Source organism: Callorhinchus milii, unplaced genomic scaffold (genome assembly GCF_018977255.1).
Source record: "Callorhinchus milii isolate IMCB2004 unplaced genomic scaffold, IMCB_Cmil_1.0 Scaffold1, whole genome shotgun sequence".
In the NCBI taxonomy this organism is placed as follows: Eukaryota; Metazoa; Chordata; class Chondrichthyes; order Chimaeriformes; family Callorhinchidae; genus Callorhinchus; species Callorhinchus milii.
This window is the reverse complement of record NW_024704742.1, coordinates 11,020,634-11,034,256: the sequence shown is the minus strand read 5'-3', so window position 1 is coordinate 11,034,256 and position 13,623 is coordinate 11,020,634. Positions and strand designations below refer to the sequence as shown.

At 39.9% G+C, this 13,623-nt stretch overlaps 1 pseudogene; it reads right to left on the bottom strand.

Annotated features, from left to right (window-relative positions):
* Positions 1-4,988: 4,988 nt before the first annotated feature.
* LOC121849791 lies at positions 4,989-13,129 on the bottom strand (annotated as a pseudogene).
* Between the last annotated feature and the right edge of the window lie 494 nt (positions 13,130-13,623).

Here is a 13,623-nt window from a genome sequence, read left to right as displayed (position 1 = left end):
ATATTGGAGTTCCAATTCAATGACTTAATTTGCAGCCACCTGGAAAGCAATCTCTGGTGTATTGGAAGATAGCAATGAGCGCCAATTGAGCAGATTGGCCAAATCCCAATCTGGGGGGAAAAAAACCCTCCCTCATAACATAGCAATTAAAACTAAAGTTTCAACGAATGTGATTAAATGGTGCCACTCAAAAGTTCCACTGTGCAACTCGCTCTTCACTCAACACATCAACGGTTAACCTCATTTTAAATAATGAATGTTTTTGAGGTCACACACACTGTTTCTTGAGCTTCCTTATTATAGGAACATAGGAACATAGGATTTAGGAGCAGGAATAGGCCATTTGGCCTCTCGAGCCTGCCCCGCCATTCAATAAGATCATGGCTGATCTTCTAAGCTAACTCCATCTGCCCAGCCTTACCCCCATATCCCTTAATCCCTCTATCCTTTAGAAATATATCAATCTCAGTCTTGAATATGTTCAAGGACTGAGCACTACAGCTTTTTGGGTATGAGTGAAGAAGTGTTTCCTCAACTCTGTTCAAAAAGGCTGACCCTTAATCTTAAGACTGTGACCCCCTAACTCTAGATTCTCCTACCAGGGGAAACAGTCTCACACTGTCAAGCCCCAAAAGAATCTTATATGTTTCTATAAGATCACCCCTAATTCTTCTATATTCTAGAGAATATAGGCCTAGTTTACTCAACCTATCCTCATAGGTCAACCCCCTCATCCCAGGAACTAACCTAGTGAATCTACGCTGCACCCCCTCTAAGGCGAGTATGTCCTTTCTTAAATAAGGAGACCAAAACTGATCACAATATCCTAGGTGCGGTCTCACCAAGGCCTTATACACTTGCAGCAAGACTTCCCTACTCTTGTATTCTAACCTTTTGCAATAAATACCAACATGCCAATAGCCTTCCTAGTTGCTTGCTGTAACTGCATACTAACTTTTTGTGACTGGTGTACAAGGACACCCAAATCCCTCTGCACACTAACACTATCCAGTCTCTCCCTTTCTAGAAAATAATCTGCTTTTCTGTTTTTACTACCTAGGTGAATAACTTCACACTTCTCCACATTATATTCCATCTGCCACCTCTTGCCCACTCACCTAGCCTATCTATATCCCTTTACAATTTTTTTGTGTCATCCTCAGAGCTTACTCTCCCACCTAGCTTAGTATCATCCGCAAATTTAGATATTTTAAGTTCTCTATCCTCGCCTAGATCATTGAAATAGATGGTAAATAGCTGAGGCCCAAGGACTGATCCTTGTGGCACTCCACTAGTCACATCACGCCAATCTGAAAAGGACCCGTTTATCCTTACTCTCTGTTTTGTTCCGTTAGTCACTCTTCGATCCATGCTAATATATTGCGTGGAGTCCTGTAGCTCAGTGGTTAGAGCACTCGCTTTGCAAGTGAGAGAACTGAGTTCAATTCCAGGCAGGGCGAAACCTTGGGCAAGTTTCCTTACTCCACACGCCTAATAATAATGACTCCAAAAAACAAAAACAATAATAAATTGGTCATTTTCAATCCATGGCTGTCTGTGGGACATTGCTGTGCACAATTGGCTGCCGCGTTCGCCCACAAATATACAGTCAATTCACTTTACAGTATATTCTGTGAAGCGCTTTGGGACGTCTAGAAGACGTGAAAAGCACTATATCAAATGCAAGGATTATTAATATTATTATTATTGCCTTTAATTCCATGTGCCCTAATCTTGTGTAGCAGCCTTTTATGTGTTGAATGCCTTCTGAAAATCTAAATACACTACATCTACTGGTTTCCCCCCTATCTAATCTGCTAGTTATATCCTCAAAAACTCTAAAAGATTTGTTAAGCATAACTTCCCTTTTGTAAAGCCATGTTGACTGCCTAAACATGTTATGGTCCTCTAAGTACCCCACTACAACATCCCTAATTAAGAATTCTAGAATTTTCCCTACCACCGATGTCGGACTGACTGGTCTATTGTTCCCCATCTTCTCTCTCCCTCCCTTCTTAAATAGTAGTGTTATGTTTGCGATCTTCCAATCAGTGGGAACCGTTCCTGAATCCAGAGAATTTTGGAAGATCAAAAACAAGGCATCAACTATCTCAGCCCCCACCTCTTTTCAAACCCTAGGATGCAGGCCATCAGGTCCAAGGGATTTGTCATTTTTCAATCCCAACAGTTTCCCTAGTACTAATTCTTTACTGATGTTAATTTCCCTAAGTTGCTCACTAACATTGGCTTCTTGGTTTCCCTCTATTTTTGGTAAGTTTCCGTGTCTTCTAATGTGAAGACAGAAGCAAAGTATTGTTTAATGACTCTGCCATAGCTTTATACCCCATTATAATTCCTCCTGTCTCTGCCTGTAATGGACCCACATTCATTTTTGATAATTTAATTATTTATATTAGTTGCCAACCAATGCACAAAATGTGCAGTGTTATATCAATAACACGGTCATTGCTCATTCGATTCAGCCACAGATTAAATTGATCACAATTATTTTATTCAGTGAAACTAGGTGCTCTGAGATGTTCTCCCGCAAGTTGTAGTTTTGTATTGGTGCAGGAATCTCATGCTCTTTTGTGTCACAGGGATTAAAATGGATTAAGATAAATCTGACTCAAAATGTTTTGTGTTTAGATTGTAACTTTAAGATGCTAAAGGTGTCTTAATTGAATTAGTCAAAACATCTTGAACTATCCATTTGTCTACCATTTCTGCAAATAGTACCACTTCACAAATGGGCACAGCAATGATGGCGAAGGGATTATTACCTTTGGAAAAGCGATCCGCCAATCGATTAACAATCGGGTTCCTACTTACTGCTAGCTAAACAGAGGTATGTGGAGTAAGGAAACTTGCCCAATGTTTCAGCCTGCCGGGAATCAAACCCAGGTCCTCTTGTTTGTAAGGCGAGGGTTCTAACCACTAAGCAACAGGACTCTACAAATGTTCTTTATAAGGATGGAATTTCAAAATGTTACCTTCTGATATACAGCCAAGAACATTTATGAACACTGTCCTTGTACAAAGGAGCAAATAATTTAAAATGTATTTGAACCAGAATTAGTTTAGATTGCATTGAAGTAAGTAATCTGCTTCTTCTCCTCCAGCTGCAACTCCAGGTCCACTGATGTTCTGTCAGCTTGTTTGTCAGACTTCAAGTCCTGAATGAGCGCAATGTCGAAAAGAAAGAAGCCATATTCCTTTGCTCCTGCGGCTCTGACCTCCTTAACCTCCTCTAAGACTTATCAAACCTGTGTGTAACCTTGGCATCAAGTTTGATTCCCAGTTATTCTTCCTACCCAACATAGGGTCCCTGACTTCCCTAGCTCTCCGACCTGCTTAGTTCCCACTCTCCCACCCAATGAATATGCTCGACTGGCTCCAGCTTCCTGCTTGTCCCTCTTCCCCTCTGCTCCACCATTGGCTAATACATTGTTAAGCACTCCAAGATGCTACCCAGCATGAAGGGCGCTATATAAATGCAAATTGTTTTTGTTGTAATTTATTGTGGGGGGGAGGGGAAGAAAATGGAGTAAAAATTGAACCTTTTGTTAAATGCCACTGCATATCTTACTGACATATAAACAGGAGTGAGGCATTTTTTTCCAGTTATTCTGCTCTGCTCTCCAGTAAAGTGGGTCAGACCTTCAGTTGATTTTGCGTGTGATCATGTATCTTAATTTGTGATAATCTTTGGGAAATGTAAATGGCTTAATTAAAAGTACTTAACTTTTAACTTACAAGTTAAAAGGAATTCAGTGCTGTCAAAACTTTAACTCAGGAAATGGTCAGCTATAGATGTGCCACTCATACTGCATGCAAGTCACATTTCCAGAGCTTGTTTAAGTAATGTTTCCCAAGGAGAAAGGGAGATACAAATACTTCAACACGGATGATTTATTCAGCAGTTGTGTGACATTTTTGGATACAATGTTTCCCAGACCTACATAAGGATAATTGTTTTTAAATAAGAATCACTGTAACCAAACTCTGCCAAATCTCTTTAGATTTAGACTTGGTTGATTTCAAGTTTTAAGTACTACGCTTTCAGATAAAAATCCTTAGAGGGTTGTGTGTGTGTTTATCTTTCTTTTGGTCAGCTGTGTATCTGACACATGTGGAAAACCATCACCAAGATGGTTTACGAGTATCAATACCAACTGAGAATTCCATGCATCCCATCTGTACGTGGGTGTATCGGGGGAGGGGAGGGGAGGGTAATTGCAATTTCTGTTCTCACAGGTTCCACAATCCGCTTGAATAGATATAAATGGTCTATTTTAAGATTACCTTGAAATCAATTAAGTGAAACCATCGTGAAAAAGAGAAGGTACAACTTCAAAGACACATGGTCAGGCTATTGTTCAAATTAAATAATGTAGATAGCCACATGTTTTGTACATCAACAACTTGCATTTATATAATGTCTCGGGGTGCTTTGTGATGCTTAGAATACTGACTGGGACCCAGACAATGGGCAAACAAAATACATAGTCATTGAACTCTGTGGTAAATCCTGTGAAGTGCTTCGAAATATTCATAGATTCATAGATTCATAGAATGTTACGGCACAGAAGGAGGCCATTCGGCCCATCGAGTCTGTGCGGCTCTTTGACAGAGCAAGTCACTTTCACTAACCCCAATCACCAGCTTTCTCCCCATAACCCTGCAAACCCGTCTTCCCCAGATACCTATCCAGTTCTCTCTTAAAAGCTGTTATCGAATCGGACTTCACTGCCCTTTCAGGCAGATCATTCCAAATGTGTCCAAATATTCCAAATATCCTCCCTATATGAAAGTTACTATATCAAGTTTCAATCCAAATTACTTGTCCTTGTGAAACCACTATATGAAGTAAATAAACATGCAGTCTTTGGGTGGGATAGTGCAAAGAATACCAATTGAAGAAGGTTTTGTGGATTCCAAAGTTCCATGTCCAAACGGGAAAGGCCATTTTCCTCCAGCAAAGTGTTCTACGGCTTTCTTCCTCTCTTGTACAGAGACTTTCCTTCTCCAGAGAAAGCAATGAAACTGCTGGATGCAGTGTCGTCATCCAGTCATTTGGGCTTTGGTCATGAGTTTCCAATGAAGATAATTTTTCCTATTTTAAAATCATAGTTTGGGATTCCTCTTCTAATATCCTCGGGGTTGATGTGAGCTGGACTGGGTTCAACACTTCTTCTTCCCATCTCACCAGTTGTCAGAACCAGGTTGTGAATGCTTGGAATTCTAAATCAGCTGCTAAAAAGGCAGCATCCTCAGGGTCAAGATCTAAGGAGTCCTCAGGCTTGCTAAGCCCCTCCGGCTCTTTGTGTCCTAGTGGATAATTAAAATCCAGATTCATATCACATTCAATGATGGGAACAACTGTATCTGGTTTTGTTTCCATGATACAGAGCTCATAGATCTTCTCATTGTAGTTGATGGCTATGACATCCCCAGGGATCCAGAATAGAATAGGTTGAGAGAAGTGAAAAATATTCCGTGTTTTGATAAAGTTTAACAGGAAGAAATTATTTTCACTATTTTAATTGGTAACTATAGACCATAGACTATAGACCATAATTAGCAAAGGTTAGATTTTATTTACACAAAGGGTTGTAACTTTGTGGAATATCATAGTGAGAATGGTAGTGTTGGCAGAATCTTACAAGCTTTAAAGAGGGAACAAGATGAATAGCTGAAAAGGGAAAATATGAAATTGTATGGGGAAAAGGCAGGACAATGGAACCAATCAGATTTTTTTTCATACAAGGCTTGATGGGATAAAGAGCCTCCTCTGTACTTCAAATTCCATGATTCTGTGGATTTATATAGAATCCTCATTCATCTGGAAATTATAGACCTGTTGGCCTGACATCTGCATTGAGAAAATTGCTTGAGAACATAATATAAAACACTATCTAAAAGGCACAGAGGCTCTAGAGAGCAGTCAACATGGATTTAGACATAATAGATCAAGTGCTCTGGGATGCTGTTCAGCGTAAAGGGTGCTGTATAAATGCAAGTTGTAGTTGTTGATATTGCCTCACAAATCTATTTCAATTCTTCGAGGCTGCAACCAAATTAAATAAAAAGTATGAACTTTTTATGAAAAAGTATGAAAAAGTATCTAAATATTAGATGTTTGTCATTTCTTCACAGTAGTGCTGGCTTCATACAGAAGCCGTTGATGCTGTATCACTTAACGCCTTTTAAAAGATTTGGATAATTATCAACTTGGGAGCAGTATGTAGGCATAGATATTCTCACTTGTCTTCAAATGCCTTCACGCTCTAACATCTCCTTACCTTTCTGACCTGTTTTCTCCTCACTCTACTCTCCTCTGATTCTACTCGGCTGACTCTGGCCTCATGCCATCCGCTCCACTATCGGCAGCCACACTTTCAAACACTATACCCTGAAGCTTTGGATCTCTCTCTCCCAATCCCTCCAACATGCCCCCTCCTTTCCCTTTTTTAGAAAATGATTGAAGACCTTCCTCATTGACCGTGCTTACAGTCACCTCTTCAATTCCCCCGGCTTGACATCAGACTGTTAAACGCTCCGAGATACATGAAGGGCACTATATAAATGCAAGTTTTTGTTGTTGTTTCTACAGACTAAGATGAACATTCGGCTCCAGGTAAAACAATTGTTTCTATGCTAGGGTGGGTATTTGAGGAAGGGGAGGGGTTAAAGACTGGTTAAAGACTGAAATAATAATAATTATAATTCTTGCATTTGTTCTAGTGCCTTTTGAGGTTGAAACACCTCAAAGCACTGCATAGGATTTACTACCAAGTGGAGTGACTGCGCATTTGTAGGTGAACAATAGATTGCAGATAGAATTACTGAGTTTTAGAAAACAAGACAGGTATAGAAATGTTACTGAAGAAAATGGCCCATCATTCTTGTCTGTGCCATTACTAACTGTTTTTTTAGAATTGCCCTTATTTTATTTATTCCACTTTTCAGCGCACACTCGCTCTCTCTCTCTTTCCATGTTCATTAATATTTTTATCGCTCAGCGTCTTATCCTATTCTTAAAAGAGTTCACTGTTTTAAAAGGGACTTTCAAAGGAGTGAGCTCAGTGTGACAGATAGTCTCTTCTCATGACATAAAAATAATACTAGCATTTGATATAGAACCTTTCATGCTAGATGGACGTCTCAAAGCACTCCACAGGATTTTTCTGTAAACAGCTGAAATTGTTGGCCTGGACACTGGGAGAAACACTTTTTCTTTTCAAAGAGTGTCATTAGTGTGTCAGCTTGATTCAGTTGGTAGCCCTCTCGCTGCTGAGTCACAAGGTTGTGGGTTTAAACCCCACATTGGGACTTGGAATCACAAAGTTCAAGCTTACACTCTAATACAGTGCTGGAAGTGTTGACTTTCAGACAAATGTTAAACTGAGGTCCAGTCTCCTGTTCATGTGGATGTTAAAGATCCCATTTGAAAAGAGAAAGGAGTTTCTCCCAGTATGGCCAACAAATCCCTGAATAAAAATAATTGTCTTTTCACTCCATGACTATTTTTGGGACATTTCTGTGTGCAAACTGGCTGCTGCATTTTGCTCACAAAATACACTTTACAATATATCCTATGAAGCATTTTGAGATGTCTTAACTATGTAATAAGGCGTTACATAACTGCAAGGAAATGCAAGGATCTTTAATGTCCATCTGAACAGGCTGCTTTGATCTTGGTTTAACATTTCTTCCGAAGGAAAGCATTTCTTGACAACATAGCACGCCCTCAGCACTGTAATGAATGTCAGCCTATATTATACGAGTTCAAAGACCCAAAGTGGGGCTAAAACTTACAACCTTCTGGCTTGGAGGCAAGAACGCTATCAGCTGAGCCAGGTTGATGCTTCTCACTGTCCAAGTGCACAAAAATAAATAACACTCATTTGCTCAAGTCAACAGATTGGCACTCACACCCATACACAGACCTTATGTGAGAAGTAGAGAAATTTGGAAGTATCTTTTGTTCTAAATCACGTGCCATCAACAAAAGTCAACTTCATATCATACCCAATTTCAAAAACAACAAGTAATAATAATAATCCTTGCCTTTGATTTAGCACCTTATCACGTCTTGGAAACTTCTCAAAACGCTTCACAGAATATTCTGTAAAGTGAATTGACTGTATCTTTTGTGGGCAAAACGCGGCAGCCAATTCTGCACAGCAATGTCCCACAAACAGTCGTGGATTGTGACCAAAATTATTATTATTTTTCATTTTTTTTACGGGTATATTACCACCGGAAAAGCAATCCGCTAATCGACTAACAACTGGGTTCCAACACACTGCTAGGTAAACAGAGGTGTGTGGAGTACGTAAACTTGCCCAATGTTTCGCCCTGCCTGGCAATCGAACCAAGGTCCTCTTGCTTGCAAGGTGAGTGCTCTAACCACTAAGCTCCAGGACTCCACAAATAGGTTTGTAAGAGAAAGATAAATTATTAAAATTAAAATTCACTGTTGTAAATAGATTACAAATAAAAGCACATTCTTTTAAATGAATTTAATACACACGTGATATTTAATTAACTGCCTCAAACCAATCAAACCTTCTGTTTAGAATTTTGTTGACATCTGAGCTTTTGATAACATTATTGCCTTTTTGTAGATGACAAGGACCACTGTCTTCCACCTCTGTCACATTGCCCACCTCCAACCAGAACTTACTGCAAATTTAGCCGAAACCCTCATTGCATGCGTTTGTCACTTTCCGCTTTAATTACTGAACGCACTCCTCGCCGGACTCCCCAACTCCACCATTCACAAGATGCAGCTCATTCAAAACTCTGCCACCTGCATACTGACCCCGACCAAACTCCGTACCCACATCTCACCAGTTCTGGCCCAGGCTCCACTGGCTCCCCAACACCAAATGGATCGACTTCAAGATCCTCACAATCGTGTTCAAATTCATTCACTTCCTGGCACTTCCCTACCTCTCTGAGCTCCCACCTGAAAACTTTCCTCTTCAACCGTGCTCACAGCCACCTCCCCCCTTTCCCCCCTTCCCCCTCCCGCAGCTTTGAGTCAGGCTCTACCATTTTTAAGCGCTCTGAGACGGTACCCTGCGTGGAGGGTGCTATATAAGTGCGAGTTGTTGTTGTTGTTGTTCTTGTTATCACTGGAACATTGCTTGTCCATTCAAACGTACTCCGACATAAAGACTATGACAACTTTTTTATTTTTATTTAGTTTCTCCATATCCACTGATGTAGACTCAGTGGATGAATGGCCTCCTTTACCACTCTGAAAATGTCTGTAATTCTACCCCTAAATATCCTCAATTATTCCGCAGATAAAATTCATGGCTATTTATAGAACATTGCTGCGCGCAATCGACCTGAAACGTTAACTCACTTTCCGTTCTCCATAGATGCTGCCTGACCTGCTGAGTGCTCCCAGTGACTTCTGTTTTTATTTCAGATTTCCAGCATCTGCAGTATTTTGCCTTCTGAAAAGATAGAAGTCTGCTGTCTGAACTAAATTTGAGTAATCTCAGCCCAGTTCTCGATAGGCTCAAATCCACAGCAAAAAAAAAGCATAACTTAATGCAATGTGACAGTCTTATTCAAAATGTCAGACAAATGACTGGCTTGGGAAACAGAACCATCTCTGCAGTGTAATGTGAATCATTCATCTGAAGCGGGAACTGCATTATTTTAAGCAACCTTTCTCATCACAAGACTCACTAGAAAAGATTCACCATTTGCTATGTAACTTTCAGAAAATGTAAGAGTTATTTATGTTTTATAATCATTTTATGTTCACATTGTTACTTGCTTGACAAGCAAAGAAGAGAAAGACATCTAAATGCTTTGAGATGCTCCCATGCGTGAAGAGTACGATAATAATAGTCCTTGGATTTGATATAGCTCCTTATCACATTGCTGAGACGTCTCAAAGCTCTTCACAGAATAGTTGCTGTGAGCATATGTTCAAAGCCATTTTTAATTACTTTGAGGATTGTCACCTTGATTGGCAGGAATGACCACATACAGTAACCCAGGAATAAATATAACCGAAAATTATCGGTTGGAGCCTAGAATAAGCACTGCAACTCTATTATACAATATGTAATTGTACTGTGAAGGATCTAGAAAGGTGACAGAACAGACTGAAGCTTCATTTGAGGTGTTTGGAAAACCAACAACTTGGACTTATCTGCATTGAAATAATTATAATCTTTGAATTTGATCACACCTCATCATATAGGCGAGACACCTCAAAGAACTCCACAAGATTTTACTGTGTATTTGTATTGAAAACTGTATATCTGTAGGTTACAACAGTAGTCAATTTTAACACAATAATGGCCCACAAACAGCCATGAAGTGAGTGACCAATTTTATTTTGGCAATTGTTGACCACTGAGAGAAATTGGCAGAAAAACAGGCAAATTTCAGGTTACCAGGTTGTGTTGAGGTCATTTCCTGTGCTTTTTGCACAGGTGGACTGCATTAAGCATGCTCTGCCCAGGAAGTAATGTTAGCGGTGACCAGGAACTTCGGAATGTATTAGTGTGGGAAGCTGGCAAGTCAAAAGTCTTTTTTGGGGTGGGACTACCATGCTTTCAGGTGTAAGAGTGACAGTTTTTGTGAACCTCTCTCACTCCCTCTCCACTAAAAGCAATGCAATGGCTTTCATAGTTGGCAGTCAATTGTATCATTAATTGAAACAGGCTGACGGGAATGTTAAGCATTCAAGCACTATGATTACATTTTCATATACTTGGTCCATTAATATTGCCATTGAATTAGCACACTAATATTTGGAACGCACTGAGAATAACGGGCGCTGTAATGATAAGTGCACGTAGCATTTCATGCTGTCATGTCAGTGAAACATAACCCCAAATCAGATTAATACAAAGCGAGATTGCCAGAAAACACTGTGTTCAAAAACATGGCTTGGCTTGTTCACCTCCAGCTCACGTGAGGAAAGGGAAGCTACAAAGCAGCTCATAAATCACTTTGAGACAAGAAGCTGTCAAAAGGTTCCCTGCATGCAGGAATTGTACAACAGGCTAAAAACAGGTCTGAATGTACTTGCAAATAAAGGTACTAGTGGACGAACTTAGGCTCAAGCAATATTGACTTCTATTTACTTTGATTCCAATTAAGCCAAACGATTCTGGATGACCACAATAACTTTTGCAACCTATTTATTCAGAGTGAATGCCTGATGGAACAGACATCAGCACTGGGTTTGCCACTAGGTTGTGTGTACATGGAACTCTGCGGTGACTGTAACTTAGGTAATAACAATAATAATCCTTGCATTTGATATAGTGCCTTATCACGTCATTGAGACATCGCAAAGTGCTTCACAGAATATACTGTAAAATGAATTGACTGTATATTTTTGGGGCAAAACTTGGCAGCCATTTACACACAGCAGTGTCCCACAAACAGTCATCGTGGATTGAGTGACCAATTTATTATTATTATTTTTTAAAATAATTATTACCCCCGGAAAAGCAATCCTCCAATCGACGAACAACCGGGTTCCTACTTACTGCAAGGTGAACAGAGATGTGTGGAATAAGGAAACTTGCCCAGCGTTTCGCCCTGCTGGGAATCGAACCTAGGTCTCTCGCTTGCGAGGAGAGTGCTCTAATCACTGAGCTACAGGACTCACCACTTGAGCTACCTGGGCTCTGCAGCTTGCATGACAAGTGGTGCTGGTATTGTTGTGCCTCATAATTATTCAAATGATGGTGAAATTTGATAGAGATAATCAATGACTGCTTCTTGACACATGTAAAGCAAATTGCAGAGGATATACCATATTAGGTTTAATACTTAGCATTTCACCAGAATTGATCAGCAACTCAAAGTGGGTATATGTTTGGGCTCCCTCGAAAACTGCAAATTATAGTTTGTTTTAATATTAAAATGATATTACGGAGATTAATAGCTTTAGTACATAAATATTATGTGAGCGACTGGAAAATACTGCAACGTGGAGAAAAAATTGAATTCTTTTTATAGGTGGAAGAAAATACAGGGTAAGAATGTTTCCTCATCATTAATGTGGTCAAGTGTAAGGCACATTTTCTTTCTGGTAATTCAAAATTAATCCTCGATTTATAACCAATCAAAATTAGTAAAAAGCTAAGTGATACCATTACTTTCATTATTACATTGTTACATTAATCATTATTACGTGTGATTTCCCAATACAGCTTGGTGTATTAATCAATATTAATAAGTGCACATATGGATTTTCCTTTGCTGGTAACAATAATACTAATCCTTGCATTTGATATAACACTTTATTACATTGCCAAATTGTTATTATTTTTTGAAGGGATAATCACCTCCCGGGAAGCAATCTGCTGTGGGTTCTTACTTACTGCTAGGTAAACAGAGGCGTGTGGAGTAAGGAAACTTATCTTAGGTTTCGCCCTGCCCGGTAATCAAACCCAGGTCCTCTCAATTGCGAGGCTCCAACCAATTTGCTACAGGTCTCCACAATAATAATAAATAATAATCCTTGTATGTGATGTAGCAGCTTTCACATCAAGACGTCATCTCTGGTAGAGCCAAGGTAAGTTTTTTTTATTAACTATGTAGACTTAAAGAGAGGAAAGAGTCAGAGAGAGAAAGGAAAAGAGAAAGTTATAAAAAGAGGCTGAATGAGATAGGCAGAGACAGAGAAAGAGAGAATGAAAGAAAGTCTAAGATTGAGAGTGAGTCAGAGAAATATTATCCTTGCATTTTGGTATAGCTGCAAAGAGCTTCATAGGATATATGCGTGTTTTGTGGTTGAATGCAGCAGTTAATTTGAGCATAGCATTGTCCCACAAAAAGCTGTGAGGTGTGACCAATTTTATTTGGAGGATTGTTGGCCGGCAAACCCCCCACTCCTCCCACCCCACCGCACTGCAATGGAGAGTCACTTACTTTCAAGTCCTTGAACACACACCTCCTGACTCAGATGTGTTAGAGCTATCAACTGATCCAGGCTCACATATGAAAAAGAATATGGAGTTCACTTTTTAAGTAGCCTCATATTTGGAATAGTTTGATACCTGGTTATGATGCATCCCTTGCCCTTGTCTTTGATATAATGGTTGTGACAAAAGCCAGCCTGTAGCTTCATTGCAGTTGCCGATTACAGAGTATGGTTTCATTTCCTATGTGAATTAAATGGTAGGAGTCCTGCAGCGTAGTGGTTAGAGCACTCGCCTCGCAGGTGAAAGGATTTAGGTTCGATTCCCGGCAGGGCAAAATGTTGGGCAAGTTTCCTTACTCCACATGCCTCTGTTTACTTAGCAGTAAGAAGGAACCTGGATATTTGTTGATTGGTGGTCCGCTTTTCTGGGGATAATAATCCCTTTGAAAAAAATGTGGTCGCTCAATCCATGACTGGTTGTGGGACATAGCTGTGCACAATTGGCTGCACTGATTCACCCACAGGATACACAGTCAATTCGCTTTACAATCCACTCTGTGCAGCGCTTTGAGATGTCTCGAAGATGTGATGAAGAGCTATATCAAATGCAAGGATTATTATTATCCATAAGCCAACATTCTGTCTGGTTAACAGCCCTACCACGGTGCCAAAGTCATAGGGCAATGGAATAGGTCACAGCC